This window comes from Pinus tabuliformis, chromosome 9 (genome assembly GCF_031772625.1).
Source record: "Pinus tabuliformis cultivar Carrire ecotype Pingquan chromosome 9, CPIR1, whole genome shotgun sequence".
Classification (NCBI taxonomy): Eukaryota; Viridiplantae; Streptophyta; class Pinopsida; order Pinales; family Pinaceae; genus Pinus; species Pinus tabuliformis.
In genome coordinates this window covers 1,054,096,219-1,054,112,208 of record NC_142307.1, presented here as the reverse complement: position 1 = coordinate 1,054,112,208, position 15,990 = coordinate 1,054,096,219, and the positions used below count along the sequence as shown (strand labels likewise).

Here is a 15,990-nt window from a genome sequence, read left to right as displayed (position 1 = left end):
CCTAGCTAGCGGCCTACATCCTGTGTTCTTGTGTATTGTTGATCTTCTTGTTTTGGTAGTTATTTGATGATAAGAACAGCATAATAACAAGAAGAAGAAGCTAATAATCAAGAAAAATAAAAATACATCACAAGCAGTGATCAATTTGAAGAGAAATCATCTTAGTTGCAGCCCTTTAGATTTCTCAACATCGTATCAGAGCTAAGGTTGGCTAAGGGCATGATGAAGATCACTACATCCTTGAAGAAATCATTGAAGCAATGTTCTATGGTGGCAAGTCATCTCAAGCAAGGTATCAAGGCATTGTGGAATCTCCTATTATCCATCAAGAATAGTATGACCAAGACTTCTACAAAGGACAAAGGGTTATTCTCAACACTTTGAGGATGAGAATATTTAGGTAATCGACAGTGGAGCATCAAGACATATGACAGGTGAGCACAAACAACTAAAGACCTTATCAAGAGGAAAATCTTCCTACTCTGTTGAACTTCGTGATAAGAATAGCTATCATGTAAGAGGAATTGGATCAACTTCGCTAGAGCTAGAAAATGGAGGAAACATCCATCTCAATAACGTTTTTCTCATACCAGGTTTGCAAAAGAACTTACTTTCTATTTCATGTCTAGAAGATACGGGAGATAGAGTTGCTTTTATAGATGGAAAAGTAGTATGGGATAAAAGCCCTAGCATCAAAAATGCAAAGATCATTGGGGTTCGTGAACGAAGACTCTACATATTGTTGACCCCTCTCTCAAGCTTTGGCTCCCACTAAAGTAAGTCCATGTGAACTTTGGCATAAAAGGTTTGGACACCTTCACTACAAAATCTAATCATTCTAAATTCAATAGTGAATGGTATCCCTGAACTCAAGGAGGATCATGAAGGAGTATGCAAGGGATGTGCATTGGGTAAAATGTTAAGAGACCATTTGGAAGCAGTGCTTCAAGGTCAAAAGAAATTATGGATCCCATTCACTCTAATGTTTGTGGTCCTATGTCTACAAAGTCTCTTGGAGGTCATTTATACTATGTAACATTCATTGATGACCACTCAAGGAAAACTTGGATCTATTTGTTTAAGTCCAAGGATGAAGTATTTGACAAATTTCAAGAATTCAAAGTTTAAGTAGAGAACCTTACAGAAAGGAGGATAAAGGTACTATGATATGACAATGGAGGAGAATACAAATGTAAGGAACTCATAGCTTTCTGTAAGGAGGTTGGGATTAAGAGGGAGCTCATAGTTCCATATAATCCTGAACAAAAAGGAGTTGTTGAACGAAGGAATCGATCAATTGAGGAAAGTGTTAGAGCCATGTTACACAATCAAGACTTGCCTAAATTTCTGTGGGGTGTGTTGTCGCTCAAAATGTATAGGCCCTGCGACAACGACTCGGGTCAAGGGTTGTCACCCTGATCCCGAACCTCTCCGTTTAAATTGTCTCCCAACAACAGACTATGAGGGGTAGACCCTAAGGAAATGAGATGAAGAAGGACTAGTTGGGAACCAACTAATCTGGGAGACACATTTGAGTGGCCTAGTACTTGTTTAGATTTAGCAAGATATTAATGATTCGATTAGATATATATATTTGCAACCAGTGCCTTATGGAGTCAACACTCTTGCTTTACAAATTTAAGACCAAGTACCGAATGGACAACTACTACTTTGATGAGTAATTATCCTATATGAAATGCAATTCCTAGGACTTATGTGAAATGTAGGAATCTTGGTTGATTTTACTTAAATGCCTAGTCTAAGTATGTCATTTGATTTTTGTCTGTATTGAGCCGAAACTTTATAGCAAATGGCAGAGAGAAGTCAAGGTGAAGCATACGAAGATGTGATTAACCAGTTTTGTAAACATCTCGATAACATCCCGATTTTATCTCGAAATCACAATTTTTTTGCCTAACCGATATTTACCGGTTTTTACAGATTTTTACCGATTTTATCTTAATTTTGCCGATTTCTACCGATATTTTCCCGATTTTTACGATTTTTTGGTTTCCCGAACCCTTGTTGATTTTATCCCACTGTTGATGTTCGCAATATTGTGATTAACGATCCCCCTCCTTGAAATCTAACGTACCCGGTGCCTCTGGCGCTTCAAAGATTGTGGCTCTGACGACTGCAATGTCGTCGTTTTAAACACTAAAAAGGCTAGACTTCTCAAAACAAGAAGCAAAGGTGTTTTTATCTTTCTATTAACCAAGCTTATGCTTGGAGGTTAATTATTAGATGCAAGACTAACTTAGGATGCAAATGCAAAGTGAAGTTAGAGAGTGATTAGTGGAGCGAGATTGTTAAAACTTCGAAGTACTTAGATTCTGATCTATTCTGAGTTATGCACTAAGCACTTATTTAAGAGATCCAATAGACAATTCCAACCATAAAGATAAATGCCAATCTCGGAAAGTAAAATAGACCAGCTAAAATGCACAACTTTCCAACAATATACAACGAAAATTTCAATGAAATTGCTAATGACATACACTTGAAACTCAAAACCAATTAACCAAAGGTATTCAGATAGCTTAGATATTCAATCAGATCTAAATCAAATGAAATTTAGAGTAAATTCCTTCAAATGCTACTTAACTCAAAAAGAATTAGATTTCAACACATCTACCATTCATCAATCAAGGAACGAGATTTTTTAGAAAAAAAAAAAGACAAATACCATCAATTCTTTAGCTATAACTGTTAAAAAAAACGCGTGAGATTAATGAACTTTCTTGAAACAGTGAGCTTATGTGTGTGCAATTCAAATTATATAACCCAGAGAAAACCAACAATTATTTCGGATGATGCAAGCAATTCACCAATGAAAACTTACTTGAAACTTCAAAGATTATGTTCAAAACATCAGTAAATTCTCTTAGGACAGCGGTGAAATAAAAAGTTTGTAAGAGTAGCAAGTAAACTTATGACAGTAAAGAGGATGCCTACTGCAATCAAATATATCATCCCTCTGAAAACTCCTATGGCATTCACTTAAAATTTGTGATGAGATTAATTAATTAAATTCCCAAGTGTGTTTAAAAATTCCTTCAGTGAAAAATGACTTTAATGTCATTGCTTTAAATGTGATTAGCTTAATTAATTAGAATGTGAATGGATAAAGGTTTTAGAGGATGAAACCTAATGCCCTAAGCCTAGAAGGCTTTGCTAGAAACTTCAATGATGAGCAAACCAAATGTCTCTGCAAAATCTGAGCATGTATCACTCAGAAAATAAAATTCTCTCCCACAATGATGAATCAAGATTTCGTTCAAGTCTGGACAGTAAGGAGAAAAGGCCAAAGATGGGCCTATGTTACTGTTTAAGCAGCAAATTGAAGGCTAAAAGGCAGCATTGGAGGCTTATATGGTAGCACAGTCGAGGTTAAGGGTTGCGTTCAGTCTTGGATGAGGCGAATTGGAGGAGGAAGGCAGCAAGGAATGTAAGGGAATGGTGGAAGGATTGTGGCAGATGGAGATGGGCTTTAGTGGAAGGGAGAGGAGGTTGTTGTGAGCAACGTTAAGGGTTTGGAGGTAAGCTGCAAAGAGGAGGATGAGCGGAAGGCTTGGGCAAGGGTTTTGGAGGGTGCCAAGAAGGAGGAGGAGGCAACGTGAAGGAAGAGAAATAAGGGAGTTAGGGAGAAGGTAGCATGGAGGGATAAGCAGGGATGTCGTGAAGGAAGGTTGTCGCGGAGGAGGAGGCGGCCTACGGAAGGCTTGAACAGGGGGCAGCAGAGGAGAGGAGGCCATGGCAAACTTGGACAGGGGTGCCAAGAGGAGAATGGAAGGCTACCACGAGAGTGGAGGTGGCCTGCGGAAGGCTAGAACAGGGGCAGCAATAGGGAAAAGGGCCACACGAACGAGAGGAGGCCATGGAAGAGGCTTGGACAGGGGTGTCGAGAGGAGAAGGGAAGGTTGTCGAAGAGAATAGGGCAGTGGAAGAGGGAAAGAAGGGGCTGGAAAGCAGTGTAATAGGGCAGCGTTAAGCCTTTAGGGCCCACAAAATATTTAAAATTTTGCCCCAACACTTCACAAAAAAATTTATGAAAACCCCAATCTAAAATATGAGTTTCCTTGACTGAATAATCCTTGAATTTCAACACTGCAAACAAGGATTTAAGACTAGATCTTGCCCTCTAGGGCCTAGATCTGTCTCAAATTCCAAAAATCTCCTTGAAAACTCTCAAATCTATACCTGCACAAGTAAAAATAAAATACCCAAGACCCAATATATACAAATATAAAACTATAACCCAAAACCCAGATGTTAGAAATTAAAAATTATTTCATATCTATACAATTAAATTACAGATCTACCAAATCCTAAGAGTATGAGCACAAATTATAAAAGATGATTAATTAAAAAAATAAGGTACTAGCCCCAAAGACCCTGCAAAAGAAAAATCGTAAGATAAGTCTAAGAATTTAGATCATGAAGGCTCTCCAGATCTTATGCTTTAGGAGTCAGCAGATCTAGCCGAGGAATTCCCCAAACGCCCAATTTTTTAAATCCAAATGATTTTTACACACTTCAGATTAAACTGTCAGGATAATAGACACAGAAAATAACAATGTAATTTTTCAAGAATTAGAGATACCTACTAACTCTATTAAATTAAAATGTTATTTTAAACCCAATAACCTATGCAAGATGCGTGTGCAATAGATTATTCCACAAGAGCTATTAACCAGCAACTTGTAAAAATAGCATTTAGCAGAACATTAAAAACAATATTACCATAAGATGCAGGAGAGGAACACCACCATCAATGTAAACCCCAAAGACTTTGCGTTGTTATTATTCCATAAAAGATTAGAAGAGAACTTCAAAAGCTAGTACATAATTCAATGAGCGGATGCTTTGTGAGACAACTGACCTCTAATTTATAGATAAATTCTCCAAATGGCTAGTTGGCTTGATCCCCATCAAAGTAATCTTGACCATTGATAAAGATTTAATTATCTTTTAATCTCCACCATCGAAATATTTATTTTTTGAAGAATTTTCGAATCTCTCTTTTAATTTTTTTTAATTAGCTCAAAATTAATTATTTTGAGTTAATTTCCTCAAAAAAATTGATTTTAACTTAACCACCAAGGCCCAAGGGTCTAAAATTTCTTGAAATTTTCAATATCCCCTTGGTAGGAGACCTCCAAAAAATAATTTCTCTAGAACCCAAGAATTTTTTATTTTGGAGAATTTATTTTTCCTAAGACATAAATTTGACTCTAATTAATTAAATTTATAGCTTAAGATTTTTGATTTATTTTTTCCAGAAAATTTAATTAATTTAAAAATGAAGAGATTAATAATTTTTCCAATCCTCTAATATTTGTGTCATGGCTAAAATATTATTTAAATAAGATAATTACATTTCAACCGTCAAACGGGAAAAATCCATTCGTTATAGACCCTCAATTATTTACTCAAGTTTGCGACTCAAATATGCTTTAGGGGACCAAGTGATTTGTAATAAAATAATTTAGGCAATCAGCGAAAATTATTCCCAAAGTACTTTACAGAAGAATCGACTAGAACACTAGGACTTACCTAAGATCTTGACGACAAAATCCACCCTAGCTTTCGTGTGAGCCTAGAGGGAAAAACTATGTCGATCATTTGTATTTAGAAACAGATGAATCAGTGAGATAAAAAACCTCCTAGAATGAAATTCGTCATCAAAATAATAGTCTTACCTAAGTTGTTACATACATTATGATCTTACTAAGATCACTTACATTATAAAGTTGTAGAATGAGTTTACAGCTTTAACAAACTGTCGACTAATGACTGATGAATCCAGGATGATCTGAATGCTCGAACATGATGAAATCTCTTCGCGAAAAAAGTGTACTATTGTAGGGTAATTCTCTGATGTGCCATATGCGATCCTAATCATTTTAGGACTCTGACTTATCCCAATGTTGTTTTGTACATGGACATCGGGTTTATTAGGTTTCTTTTTGTTTCTCTTCCGCTTCATACTTTTCTTTGTGGTGGGTTGTGATGTTGATGATGTAGAACATTTTGCTTGATCTTGAAAATTTTCAGATGAAGTATCCAAGATATTCGTGACATGCCTTTCTTCATTCCGCATCTGCTCTGTCAGGGGTGATGGATTAACCTTATATGTATTAACCTAATTCCATGTAGTTTCCCTTTTATCTTGATCGCCTTCAATTAACCACTTTTAAATGGAACAAATGACCTCCTCATAATAAGATGGAACTTGCTTCAGCAAACAGGGAGGCTTATGATCTATTGACAGCTCTTAATTATCTAACTTGGGTTGCAACTTCTGTATATGTGATCTTTCCATTCTATCCAACTTATTATGAATAGCAATCATTTGATTAGAATGCTTAACTTTCATAACATTGATTTCCTTTACATGACTTGATTCCATAGTTTTTATTAATTGTCTTTGCTTTCCCTCCATGGCCAACAATCTGTTCTGAAGAGATATCTGACCAGTTTCCATGTTCTTAATTATTGTGCTATAACTTATGATTTACTTGAATAGCACTCATTTCTTTCTCATGATTTGCTTCCATGGTGATCAAATGATTCTGCATGGTGGCTATCTGACTAGAGTGTTTAACTTCCATGATCTTCATTTCCTCAACATGTTTTTCTTCTATAACCAACAACCTGTTCTGCATAGAACCCAATTCCCTAGCATGATTTACTTTTAATCTAGCTTCTATGGAACTCATTTCTTTCTCATGATTGGCTATTAATTTAGATTGATTAAGTCCCATGTTCGTGATGAGTTGAGCATGGTTGACCTCCATACTTCTAATTAAATGTGCTTGATTCAGTTGCATATCTTTAACCATTTACGTTAACTCCTTGATGAAATCATTTTCAACTTCTTTAGTCTCCTTCACTTCATTTTTTGCTTTGACCTTTCTCTTAGCTCCATATTTATCTTCAAAGGCATCAATGATTGATTGTAGAGAACCAAAGGTGTTATTAGGGAACTCAGTGCACCAATCCAAAGCATCAGCACCTAAGGTGAAAATGAAAAGTTGCATCTTCACATCTTCATAGTCGGTATATGGGCGACATTCGCTTATGCAAAGATTGACATTATAGATGTGAGTCTTGACAGTAATGGCTTTGTTACCTCAGAAAGGGGGCACCTCATCGATGGCCTCGCCGACTAAAGGAGGGAAATGTGTGGAACTCCCTGAAAATTAGTAAAATCACAAGGAGCAAACAAGTCATCCATGATGACTTGCTTAAAGGGAAAAGGTGGGCCAAATGGATACTAGAAAGAGATCCTACTCAAGAAAATCAAGAAATCCACAAGAAGTGAGCTTCAAGCATAAATTCTTGTAAGAAATGAAAGAAGTGGAATCGTCACATGAACATGAATCTAGCTTCAAGATCCAAAAGGCAAAAACCGAAATGTTAGTTGGGGAGAAGCAGATAGATATCAGGGAGGATTTCTTGTCGGAGAAATAATGGATGAATAAGTGGAGTCGCCGCCCAAATGGGAAACCAACCGAAATGTCCAAGTGCTAAAGGTGCAGATAGAGAAGATGAAAGGATTAGTGAGAGGAAAAAGACGAGATGATGAAAAGATGGAGTGATATAATAGCACCAAAAAAGTTATGTCATTTGACAGGCTAATGAATGGCGGTAAAGATTAGATGATTAGAAAAAATGTCGTGAGGACCAAGGGCAGAAAAACTCTGTCCTCGGCAACAGCGCCAAAAAATGTGTCGTTGATGGGATAAGTGATAAGATGAAAAAATGAGAAGATGAATATGATTAAGACGAATGTCGCAAAGCCAAGGTCCAATAAATTGGTCCCCAGCAATGGCACCCTCAAAATGTATAGGCATCGCGACGACGACTCAGGTTGTGGGTTGACACCCTGATCCCCAACCTCTCCGTTTAAGTTGTCTCCCAACAGCAAACTATTGGCGGTAGACCTTATGGAAATGAGATGAAGGACTAGTTGGGAACCAACTAATCCGGGAGACACAGTTGAGTAAACTAGTACTTGTTTAGATTTAGCAAATTATTCACGATTCGATTAGATATACAGATTTAAAACTAGTGCCTTATGGAGTTAATACTCTTGCTTTACACATTTAAGACCAAGTACTGGATGGACAACTACTGCTTTGATGAGTAACTATCCTATATGAAATGCAATTCCTAGGACTTATGTGAAATGCAAAAATCTTGGTTGATTGTACTTAAATCCCTAGTCTAAATATGTCCTTTGATCTTTGTCTGTATTGAGCCTAAACTTTATAGCAAATGGCAGAGAGAAGTTAAGGTGAAGCACATGAAGGTGTGATTAACGATCCCTCTCCTTGAAATCTAACGTACCCGGTGCCTCTGGCACTGCAGAGACTGTGGCTCTAACAACTGCAAGGTCATTGTTTTAGACACTAAAAAGGCTAAACTTCTCAAGAGAAAAAGCAAAGGTGTTCTTATCTTTCTATCAATCAAGTTTATGCTTGGAGGTCGGTTATTAGATGTAAAACCAACTTAGGATGCAAAGTGAAGTTAGAGAATGATTAGTGCGGCGAGATTGTTAAAACTTTGTAGTACTTAGATTATGATTTATTCTGAGTTATGCACTAAGTATATATTTAGGAGATCAAATAGACAATTCCAACCATAGAGACAAATGCCAATTTCGGAAAGTAAAATAGATAGCTGAGATGCACAACTTTCCAACAATCTACAATGAAAATCTCAATGAGATTGCTAATGACATACACTTGAAACTCAAAACCAATTAACCAAGAGGTATTCAAATAGCTCAGATACTCAATTAGATCTAAATCAGTGTTGATAATATCGGTATCGGGAAAATATCGGCGAGGGTCCAGAAAATATCTTATCAGCGAAAATATCGGCAAATATCTTCAAGCATAAAAAATGCATAATATATTCATTTTTTTCAGATTTTTAAACATGTAAAGCAATAACAACATGAAATAAACACATTGGCACATAAATATGAAGAAAACATTGATATATATGATGTCAAATATAAATGATACATCAAAGGCGATACCAAATCTTGCTAGTCCCTGGTAATTGTCAATTCAAGGACTCAAATGTGGAGAACCAATACAAAATAACATCACATATATAAAAGTATCTCATCATCATGAGTTATATGCAGCATAACAAATAAAACTAGCAGCTATCTATCTGAAATCACTGCCCTCTCCCCCTTTTACGGGAAACATGATGGGTTGTTTGCCAAGCCTACCCCTAGTAGTAGAAGGCCCTGACCCTGCCTTTGCACCTAATGTCAAATAATGAGTGCTAGGTATGGGGCTATGCTCTCCTATATCTATAGCAGATGGTGTTGATGCTGATGCTCCCGTAGTGTCCTTCTCCTCCTCCTCCTCCTGCTCGTCCTCTGAGTGTTGCTGCTCCTCCGACTCCGAGTCCTCCTCTTGCTGCCCCTGCTCTAATGGATCATCTACCACTGGCTCTAACCATGAAGGTGACTCCTCCAAGATGGACTCCTCAGACTCCACCCTCCACGGAGATAATACATCAATATTGTCTAAGGAAATGGCATCTAGATCCATTGGTGATTCTATTTGCCTCACTCGAAGTCGGATGTTGTAATGCACATACACCAAATCGTTGAGGCGTGCGAACTCCAACCTGTAAGAGTGTCAAAAAAATTAATGAGTCTTGACTCTTGACTATTGACACTTGAAGGTCATAAATTAAAAATTAAAAATTACAATAAGTGTAATTGCTCAACTGAAGGCTTGAGCTCAAAGTTATCCTTGTTGCGCTTTTTGGCGTGTATTTTCTTAAATACACTCCAATTGCGCTCACACCCTGAAGAGCTACATGTTTGACTCAAGACTCGTATGGCCAATTTCTGCAAATTTGGTGCCCTTGCACCGTAGCTTCGCCACCAAATATCTACAACAAAATAATGAAATAAAAAATTCAAAAACTTAAAACATAATTAAACTTTCAAATAAAAGTTACATAATTGAATTTAAAAAAAATAGAATTTAAGTATGGGGGTTTACGCAGTGCATTATATTAGATATCATTTTGAATCTAATTAAATTCAAAAAGAGTGAAGGGATCTCTACTTGAATGGTTCATGAGGCACAATACTTGCAAAGGTTTTGCAAATGGGGTAGCAAGCTAAGTGGGCTTGATTGTGGGGAAAACTCCACAGTTAAGCGCGCTTGAGCCAGAGGAGATCTGGGATGGGTGACCTCCTAGGAATTCCTGGTTACCGGGTGTAAGCCCCGGAAGTGATGATTGATGCTATGTGATTCATTTCACTAGTTTCAATCCCACTTCTTCACCCCTGTGAGCATCACCCGATGCAATGGGTGCTAAGTGAACTATTCAAAAATCATGAGAAATTAGTCAGTTACGACTACCTCTCATGGAAATGGTCATACGTGAATGACTTACTTAACGCAGTTGAATCCCAAAAATGATATCTAATATAATGCACTGCGTAAACCCCCATACTTAAATTCAAAAAGAGTGAAGGGATCTCTACTTGAATGGTTCATGAGGCACAATACTTGCTAAGGTTTTGCAAATGGGGTAGCAAGCTAAGTGGGCTTGATTATGGGGAAAACTCCACAATTAAGCGCACTTGAGCCAGAGGAGATCTGGGATGGGTGACCTCCTGGGAATTCCTGGTTACCGGGTGCAAGCCCCGGAAGTGATGATTGATGCTTGATTCATTCACTAGTTTCAATCCCACTTCTTCACCCCTGTGAGCATCACCCGATGCAATGAGTGCTAAGTGAACTATTCAAAAATCATGAGAAATTAGTCAGTTACGACTACCTCTCATGGAAATGGTCATACGTGAATGACTTACTTAACGCAGTTGAATCCCAAAAATGATATCTAATATAATGCACTGCGTAAACCCCCATACTTAAATTCAAAAAGAGTGAAGGGATCTCTACTTGAATGGTTCATGAGGCACAATACTTGCTAAGGTTTTGCAAATGGGGTAGCAAGCTAAGTGGGCTTGATTGTGGGGAAAACTCCACAGTTAAGCGCGCTTGAGCCAGAGGAGATCTGGGATGGGTGACCTCCTGGGAATTCCTGGTTACCGGTTGCAAGCCCGGGATGTAATGATTGATGCTATGTGATTCATTTCACTAGTTTCAATCCCACTTCTTCACCCCTGTGAGCATCACCCGATGCAATGAGTGTTAAGTGAACTATTCAAAAATCATGAGAAATTAGTCAGTTACGACTACCTCTCATGGAAATGGTCATACGTGAATGACTTACTTAATGCAGTTGAATCCCAAAAATGATATCTAAAAATAGAATTATAAATTTATAAGTAAGGAAATTCTAAATTGAAAATTCTAATTTCTAATGAGTGATGACTTGTCACTTACGTGGCATGAAGAGGGTCCTTTCCCTAATAGCATCATCAAAGCCAAATAGGCCAACACAATCCCGATAAGACTATATCTCGCGATTGATTTTGCTACGAAGCTCAGGATCAGGTACCATCCTCTGAATACAGGAATGGAGCCCTTCCATCAACTCGCCATCAAAATCAAAGTTGCATTTGCATGAAAATGCGGGGTTGAGGAAAAGTGTTGCTACATGAATGGGTCGATGAAGCATCCCTGTCCACCGACTATCAATCACATCCCATAACATCATCTGCCTATCAAGGCCAACAGAACCCTTGTCTGCATAATAGGAACGAATGGCCTCCTTGGCCCTATCCATGCGCTCATACAAATAAGCCACTGCAGGCTTCTCCCCATCCACCAATCTAAGAACCTTTATTATAGGTTCACTAACTGCACATGCTTCTTCTACTCCATGCCAAAATGTCTCAAAGTACACCATTTTTGCAATGGCTTTCCCGTCATGTCTCCTGTTGTATCTACAATTACGCCAATCATCAGACACAAACATTTGCTTCAACTTGAACTGACATCGAAGCAAAGACTGAAGAGTAATAAAGGTTGTGGCAAAACGTGTGATGGCAGGACGCCGCAACTCCTTGTTTCTAGTGAACCTCCTCACGAGGCTAAAAACAAAAGCATGGTTATAAATAAACTTGGGGATGCTCCTAGCCATATCAACCGCCTCCTTGATGAAGGAGAGTTTCCCCATATCCTCAAGCAACAAATCAAGACAATGTGCTGCACACAGAGTCCAGAACAATGTGGGATGCCTCTCCATAAGCATTTTGCCGGCAGACACATAATTAGTTGCATTGTCTGTTATGACTTGCACCACATTCTGCACACCAATCTCCCGAATGAACCCATCTAACAACTCACATATCGTTGTTGCATCTTTGATATGTTTTGATGCATCCAACGATTTAATAAACATGGTACCTTTAGGACAATGTACCAAGAAATTTAGAAGGGTCCTACCCTTCCTATCTGTCCAACCATCAGACATCATTGTGCATCCAGTGACTTCCCATGTCTTTTTCAACTCCGCCAATCTAGAGTTGATGTCCTGTTTTTCTGCTTGAAGAATTGGCCCCCGCAACTCCTCATATGTGGCACTTTTGTACCCTGGGCCCACAACAGCGATAGCATCACATATTGGCTGCCAAAATAGATTGATTTTGGTGATGCTGAGAGGTAAGTCGCTCCAAAAAATACACCTCCCCATGACTTTATCTGCTTCTTTTTAACAAATGATTTTATGCTAGGTTGTGCTCCAGGTCCTGTTCGTGGAACAAAAAATGATGACCTCGCAGTCGCACTAGCAGTAGCATGTGATGGTGTGCCAGCTGTGGAGCCCCTCCCACTAGGGCCACTACCCTCAACATCAAAATCAGGAGAAGATATCCCGAAAGATCTACCTGCATGTTCAGCTTTGTTTCTTTCTGCCTCTTCCTTCTTTTTGTCCTTTTCATCAATTGTCTCGAGAGCTTTTTGTATAAGCTTCGGACTAGAAACTGTACAAACCCCAACATCATGTCCACTGAGTCTAGCAAGATGGCATTTCAGTCGTGTAACCCCACCTGTCATTCTGGTCCCACACAATTTGCATGTAAGATATGCATGATTTGTCCCACCATCAGGGTTCCCATACTCCCAAAATGGGTCCAAGGCTTTTGGCATATTTGTATTTTGTAGTGGGCTAAGTCAAACCTAGGGCACCAAAAAAAAATTGGAATTAGTAACTTAATAAGTAATACTAAATTACTAATAACCACATCATTTTACAAAACAGTTTTTTTGCTACATTATTTGCAGATTTGCAAGTTTGCAATGGGCATGAAAAAGAGAGCAGACTTAAGAGGGCAGTAAGCTTGTATCATGCAATAATTGCCACTTTAACCAAAGATGCCAAGCAATGAAAGAGCCTAACAATGCAAATGATATGCCAAGGAAATGAGGTGACTGTATATTACTTATTATATCACTATTACGTAATTATACCACTGCTGTAGGTGCATTATCAGACCTCGGTATTCAACAAACAGTCTTCCCAAAATTCACTTGTATGACACCAGTCTTTTAGACAAGGTTTCTTATGAATTAGATTTATTTCTTCATTAATTTATAGAGACTTTAGAAGCCAAATTTTACCATTGTTAACTTATTACCAGAGATCCAAATCATTCATATTAAACGCTGAAACTAGCATGTCAATCATGAAAAATATGCTAAACAGTGACTAACAAATGAATGCAAATGATTTCTCAATATATTATGGTGACCGTTAATTAGTTTTCTGGCCACTGTTTAGATGTATTATACCACTGTAAACAATGTTTCTGGAAGCTGCAAGTGAAACAGTGAGGAAGAGAGAGGGATAAGGAGGCAAACCACTAGGCCCTTGCATTTGCTCATGGGCATGAAAATCTTTTCAAATGGAAAGAAAAAATCAAGAAAAATGATTGTAGGCAAATAGGCAAGCAAGAAAAGTCCTAAAACTAACAAAAAATTCATTAAAATAGGGGTTTATTTGAACATACCTGTTAATGGAAGAAATGAAATTGTCTCACTGTTCTTGAAGCTTAGATCAATGAAATCTTCGTTGTTGGTGGCGATAATAGCTATGGAACGCTCAAACCCTCCTTGGCAGCAACCACATAGCTCTCCCATTCCTTCTCCAGCAATCAGAAATGAAAATGATTGAAAAAAACCAAAATCGGACTTTTATCAGCCGCGCGGAAATTTTTTACTATCATTGGGCGATATTTTCGATCGTCGCGCAATATTTTCCGATATTTCGGAAATATTGCAATATTTTCAGCTCCCGAAGATATCGCGATATTTTCTCGACGATATTTCGGCTCGCCGAAAATATCGCGATATTTTCTCGACGATATTTCGGCTCGCCGAAAATGTCGCGATATTTCCGAATATCGCCGATATTTCGGCGATATTATCAACACTAATCTAAATCATATGCAATTTTATGTAAATTCCTTCAAATGCTACTTAACTCAAAGAGAATTAGATTTCAGCACATCTACCATTCATCAATCAAGGAACGAGAATTTTTTAGAAAAAAACACAACTACCATCAATTCCATAGATCTAACTGCTAAAACTAATGCGTGCGATTAATGAACTTTCTTGAAACTGTGAGCTTATGTGTGTGCAATTCAACTTATATAACCCAGAGAAAACCAACAGTTTCTCTTATGATGCAAACAGTTCACCAATGAAAACTTACTTGAAACTTCAGATATTATGTTCAGAACAACAGTAAATTATCTTAGGACAGCAGAGAAATTAAAAGTTTGTAAGAGCAACAAGTAAACTTATGACAGTAAAGAGAATTCCTACTGCAATCAAATATGTCATCCCTCTGAAAAACTTGTAATGTCCCTTCCTATTTGTTTTCCCAAGGTGAGGAGAAACCATTTTTGGCAATTTTGTTATATTTTGCTTAATGCAATTTTGATTGAAGAACTTAGGAGAAAGGGGGTCAATGTGCCTTTTAGTAGATTGTGGGGGCCACTCATCCACCCAAAATACACACCCCTTGGAGAGAGCTCGATTTTCCTAAGTGTGGGATCGAAATATTTGATGGGACCCACGTGGGGCCCAAGGGAGCAAGAATAAACAGAAAGGAGTAAGCAGAATTTGGGGCCTTTTGATGATTTGAGAATTTCATTGTTGCTTTGGCTGTTTAGCTACGCTACAAGTGTTGCTCAGCACCGGAACTTCCCAAGGAGTGAAGCTCATCCCTCTCTTCGTTGAACTTCGAGTGCCACCATAGGAGGGATTTCTTTCCCATTGGAGACAGAGAGAAGATCACCCACCAATGGAGTACGCTGCCTTGGCTAGCAATGATCCAGGAGGATCTTGTCAGATCAGTTGCACAGATGTTCAAGTGTCGTCATCAGTGTTTAGTGTCGTCGTCAAATCAGTTCAGTGTCGCCAGTTTCGACAGTGTTGGTTATGGATCAGGTTGTTCAGGGAATGTTATGGTTTCATGGCGTTTAGTTGATATGGGTTAGTACCTCGCTGTCGACTTGTGTTCATCGACAATTTGGCCAGGATTGGTCGACGACGTATTTTGTCGTTCGCCTTTGCAGGTTTTGTCGTTATCTCGCAAGATGATCATCGACATTGGTGTCGTCCATGGCAGAGGTTCGATATGTCGTCAGGGTTGTCTTCACCACTGTAGATTGTGTCAACAATATGTATTTGGTTTCGTCACATTGCAACAATATTTGTATATGGGTTGTTAAAACAAAGTGAACCCTAATCTAATACACATAATCCTAGGTCCTACCTATTGCATTCAAACCCTGTATTAAAAACCCTAAGCCTAAGTCCTAACCCTAAACCTATCACTATGTAATAAAACCCTAAGCATAAAACCTAAACCTAACTCTCAACCTAATGTTAAATAATGAAATACATTACAATAAACAATACACAGCGATCTTGACAACGCAGTCAGCCAAACCGCATCAGAGAAAGTCATGTGACCAGGTATGAGTGTTAATCAGCAGGTTGTCAAAACCATTGGAGAACA

The 15,990-nt window shown here is 38.2% G+C and overlaps 1 protein-coding gene across 2 annotated transcripts in view; it reads right to left on the bottom strand.

Annotated features, from left to right (window-relative positions):
- Positions 1-15,990, bottom strand: part of LOC149152308 (uncharacterized) — a 223,977-nt gene that overhangs the window by 126,949 nt on the left and 81,038 nt on the right. The gene's annotated exons all lie outside the window — the stretch shown is intronic.